The sequence below is a fragment of the Pseudorca crassidens genome, chromosome X (genome assembly GCF_039906515.1).
Source record: "Pseudorca crassidens isolate mPseCra1 chromosome X, mPseCra1.hap1, whole genome shotgun sequence".
In the NCBI taxonomy this organism is placed as follows: Eukaryota; Metazoa; Chordata; class Mammalia; order Artiodactyla; family Delphinidae; genus Pseudorca; species Pseudorca crassidens.
The window spans coordinates 21,357,165-21,361,748 of NC_090317.1; the positions used below are offsets into that span (position 1 = coordinate 21,357,165).

The 4,584-nt window shown below is 37.8% G+C and overlaps 1 pseudogene; it reads right to left on the reverse strand.

The window, feature by feature from the left end:
• Positions 1-679: 679 nt before the first annotated feature.
• LOC137217429 (coiled-coil domain-containing protein 169 pseudogene) lies at positions 680-1,325 on the reverse strand (annotated as a pseudogene).
• Positions 1,326-4,584: the final 3,259 nt, after the last annotated feature.

Genomic DNA, 4,584 nt, shown 5'->3' on the forward strand with positions numbered 1-4,584 from the left:
TCAGAAAGAGAAAGACAAATACCGTATGCTAACACATATATATGGAATTTAAGGAAAAAAATGTCATGAAGAACCTAGGGGTAAGACAGGAATAAAGACACAGACCTACTAGAGAACAGACTTGAGGATATGGGGAGGGGGAAGGGTGAGCTGTGACAAAGCGAGAGAGAGGCATGGACATATATACACTACCAAACGTAAGGTAGATAGCTAGTGGGAAGCAGCCGCATAGCACAGGGAGATCAGCTCGGTGCTTTGTGACCGCCTGGAGGGGTGGGATAGGGAGGGTGGGAGGGAGGGAGACGCAAGAGGGAAGAGATATGGGAACATATGTATATGTATAACTGATTCACTTTGTTATAAAGCAGAAACTAACACACCATTGTAAAGCAATTATACCCCAATAAAGATGTTAAAAAAAAGAATCATTAAGTTCTGCTAGTACATATTTTAGGGTCACTAAAATTACTTTCTAAAATAATTTTTGAAACTAGACTAAATTACTAAGAAAATTACTTTCAGGTGACAAAGGAACACACTTCTGGAAGAGGAGCTAAAGAGGTTTAATAGCTCTTTCCTATCTATCTCATCACCTGAAAAATGTGTTGAGCAGTAAGTTCACAATTTGAATATTACAAATGAAAAAGGAGAAGAAATAGAAATCCACCCAGTTCTGGAATTATGGATTGAGTTTTGGAAGATGATTTGATCTTGTAATCTTTTTTGCTGGTCCTCTCTTGGCATTTACCATTTTCTGATTAGCTGGATTATATCTTTCTGTTTTCACCGGATTCTCTTTCATTCTATGCAGTTGATTCATTGGTTGTCTTTTAGAAACTTGGTGTGAGCCAGAGACCTGAGACATTTTAGCTAGGTATATACGACGTTCATCATTGATCTTGTGGTAAGCCTTTGATTCTCCTTCCAGTCTAAGTACATAGTCTTTCACTTGATTTTCAAGGCTCCTTTTTTCTTTTGCTAGCTGTTTAAGTAATGTACTTAAAGATTCCACTGGCATCCGCTCATAGACACGAATAGAAGATAGTCTATGTGAAGGATTTCCACGGAATTTTTTCCATTTTCTCTCTGAGACTAACAATTTGCTTTTCTAGTTGATCATTCTGTTCAAGTTGTGTCTCATAACAGGTTTTCCACTCACTGTTTTTGTTGTCAGTACTTAGTTTGGCTTCCAGTTCCACTACCTTTTGTCTTATTTCAAGTATTGAGATTTGTACTAAGTCTTTCATATGGATTTCTTCCAATAACTCCAGTTTAAGGAGGTCAGTGCTCATGCCTTAGAAGGTGTCACTTCTTTCACCCCCCATAGTGTCAGGTCAGAGATCTCCCACACCCTTCCCCTCAGCACAGCTTAGAGCAGAAGACCTGAAGGGACATCCAGAAGCTGGGGGTGAGAAAGTGCTGTCATGAGCTGTTGGTATGGTGAACTGACTCAGAATTCCTGGTTGAGCTTCTTTCCCCAGCACTTTGAATATGTCATAATACTGACTTCTTGTCTCCACTGTTTCTGATGAGAAGTCAGATGTTAATTTTATTGTGGTTCCTTTGTATATGACACATAATTTTCTTCTCACTATTTTCAAGTTTCTCTCTTTGGCTTTGGCTTTCAACAGTTTGACTATGATCTCTCTAGCTGTGAATATCTTTGAGTTTGTGCTATTTAGAATTCATTGAGCTTCTTGGATGTGTAGATTAATCTTTTTTTAAATGAAATTTGAGAAGTTTTCACCCACTATTTCTTCAAATACTTTTTATGTCCCTTTTTTCTCCACTTCTCTTCTGGAACTCCCATTATGCATACGTGATGTGTTTGATGGTGTCTCACTGGCCTGTGAGGTTCTTCAGTTTTCTTCGTTCTTTTTACGTTCTGTTCCTTAGACTAGATAATCTCTATTGATCTACCTTTTTTTAAATTTTCATTTTTAATTGAAGTATAGTTGATTTACAATGTTTCAGATGATCTACTTTCTATTATCAACTCAAATCTGCTGTTGAGCCCCTTGAGTGAATTGTTCATTTCAGTTGTTGTACCTTTTAATTCCAGAATTTTCATTCATTTCTTTTTTATAATTTGTATGTCTTTATTTATATTCTCTATGTGAAGAGTCATTGTCATCATATATTCCTTTAATTCTTCAAACGTGGCTTCTTTTAGTTCTTTGAACATATTTATAATAGCTTATTTGAAGTCTTTATGTATTAAATCTATCACCTAGACCCTCCCAGAGACAATTTATATAAGCTGCTTTTTTTTTCTGTGTATGGGCTGCACCTTGTTTCTTTGTTTTTTAATTTTAATTTTTTATTTTTGTTTAGTGATGTGCTTGGACTAATTATGTAGTGTCTATTTCCCCTGTAGAGTGTGAGAACTGGAATCTCTGCTCAGTTGTTTTTTTAAAATTCTTTTTAAAAAACTTTTAATTTTATATTGGAGTATAGCTGATTAACAATGTTGTGATAGTTTTAGGAACACAGCAAAGGGACTCAGCCATACATATACATGTATCCATTCTCTCCCAAACTCCCCTCCCATCCAGGCTGCCACATAACATTGAGCAGAGTTCCCTGTAGGAAAAGGAACAGTAGGTCCTTGTTGGTTATCCATTTTATTTTTTTTTGACAAAATAATACATTTATTACCTATGATCGGCAGATATATTGCTCATTTATTCTCTCCATGTTTAAAAAGAAGTTCAAAATAACAAAATAATTATATACACCATACAATTCAGGGTAAGGTTGGGCTCAGGGGACCACTTCATGGTTTACAGGGTGGACAGAAACCACTGTCTCCAAACATTTTTTGAGCTAGTTTAACTTTCAGCTCTGACTCTGGTCCCAGTCTTATCACAGAAGGTTAGGGCCTAGAATTTTCTCAGCCATAGGGATGAGGTTCTAGTTCAGACAGGAGGAAAGGGCTTCCTGGAAGGGACCAATAAAGCCTCTGAGGCAGAAACATGAGGAGGCAAGAGCAGAGGGCACTGGGGCTGAACCAGAGGGACCTGGCATGGGGGGAGGGGGAGGAGCCCACTCCCGATCCAGCATTTCCTTGTGCTCACCCCTGCGTCTCCACTCAGTAGAACAGGGGCTGCCTTAGAGCACCAGCAACTGGTAAATCTGATGGAGGAACTTTCTCCTTGTAGCTTCCAGAACCTGAAGACAGGACCCAGTAGGAACTTTGACTGGATTCATGAGATCCCAGGATGCCAGGGAATTACATACCCTTGATTATTGAGATGGCCCTGCCAATGCGCCCAGTTCCTGGAAGGCACGGTCAGGTAGTTTTGAGAAATATTGTATGATATCCCTTATATGCGGAATCTAAAAAGAAATGATACATATGAACTTATTTGCAAAACAGAAACAGACTCACAGACTTAGAGAACGAACTTTCTCTTTCTCTGACTTACTTCACTTAGTATGACAATCTCTAGGTCCATCCATGTTGCTGCAAATGGCATTTTTTCATTCTTTTTTATGGCTGAGTAATATTCCATTGTATATAGGTACCACATCTTCTTTATTCATTCTTCTGTCAATGGACATTTAGGTTGCTTCCATGTCTTGGCTATTGTAAACAGTGCTGCAATGAACATTGGGGTGCATGTATCTTTTCAAATTATGTTTTTCTCCAGATATATGCCCAGGAGTGGGATTGTAGGGTCATATAGTAGCTCTATCTTTAGTTTTTAAAGGAACCTCCATACTGTTCTCCATAGTTACTGTACCAATTTACATTCCCACCAACAGTGTAGAAGGGTTCCCTTCTCTCCACACCCTCTCCAGCATTTATCGTTTGTGGATTTTTTTGATTATGGCCATTCTGACCGGTGTGAGGTGATACCTCATTGTAGTTTTGATTTGCATTTCTCTAATAATTAGCACTGTTGAACATCTTTTCATGTGCCTTTTGGCCATCTGTATGTCTTCTTTGGAGAAATGTCTATTTAGGTCTTCTTCCCATTCTTTGATTGGGTTGTTTGTTTTGATGATATTAAGCCTCATGAGCTGTTTGTAAGTTTTGGAGACTAACCCCTTGTCAGTCACATCATTTGCAAATATTTTCTCCCAATTTGTGGGTTGTCTTTTTGTTTTATTTATGGTTTCCTTTGCTGTGCAAAAGCTTTTGAGTTTAATTAGGTCCCATTTGTTTAATTTTGTTTTTATTTTCATTATTCTGGGAGACGGATCAAAAAAGATATTGCTGTGATTTATGTCAGAGAGTGTTCTGCCTATGTTTTCCTCTAGGAGTTTTATAGTGTCGGGTCTCACATTTAGGTCTTTAATCCATTTTGATCTTATTTTTGTGTATGGTGTTAAAGAATGATCTTGCCCTTATTTTTTCTTTCTTTTTTCCCTCATTCTCATTTTTAAGCCTAGCTACCTATAATTAACCCCTGGGTCATCATAGTTTAGTGGTCAGCCAGTTATTGGTCCAAGATTTTGCTTAAACACTTTAGCCAGTAAGGCTTTCCATCCTTTTTCCTAGGGAATCTATTTATGTGTTGGTACACTCATTCTAAGTTCAGGCAGTTAAAAAAATCTCTGATTTTCACTTTCTGCTTA